The sequence below is a fragment of the Sinocyclocheilus grahami genome, unplaced genomic scaffold, assembly GCF_001515645.1.
Source record: "Sinocyclocheilus grahami isolate Dianchi unplaced genomic scaffold, SAMN03320097.WGS_v1.1 scaffold943.1, whole genome shotgun sequence".
Taxonomy (NCBI): Eukaryota; Metazoa; Chordata; class Actinopteri; order Cypriniformes; family Cyprinidae; genus Sinocyclocheilus; species Sinocyclocheilus grahami.
The window spans coordinates 383,126-383,661 of NW_015506122.1; positions in this window are offsets into that span (position 1 = coordinate 383,126).

Below are 536 nucleotides of genomic sequence, written 5' to 3' on the forward strand. Positions count from 1 at the left end.
TTTTTTTTTTTTTAAGAATAGGCTGAGGACTTTTAACGTCTCCCGACAGCCTCTGTAGTCCCATTTCGCAACCACCTTTTTCAAGATATGTAAACGATTTTAAAAATATTTAATCTTTAATTTAATTATAAAATAATAATAATACTAAATTATGTATTTTATTTCAGGCATTTAACCAAAAACACATTAAAAAAAATACATTGACTTTAGGGTAATGGAACTACAAATTTAAAAATGCTAACTGGTTTCCAGGGGCCTCATTTATAAAATGTCGCATAGAAATCGTCCTACATTTGATCTAAGATCATTTCTCAAATGTGCGCACTTGTGATTCAGAGAAACGAATGTACACCTTAAAAAAATGTGCATACACCTCTCTTCCAGATTTGAAATCTAGATAAAATGTAAAAACGATCCTGAAATTGTTCACAGATGAATGCTCTAGATTTCCAAATTCCTACAGTACTCTAACTCTGCCACAAGGAAAAGTGCATATGCCTGCTTAGAACCTGACGTGGCGCTAAGCACTTTTGCAC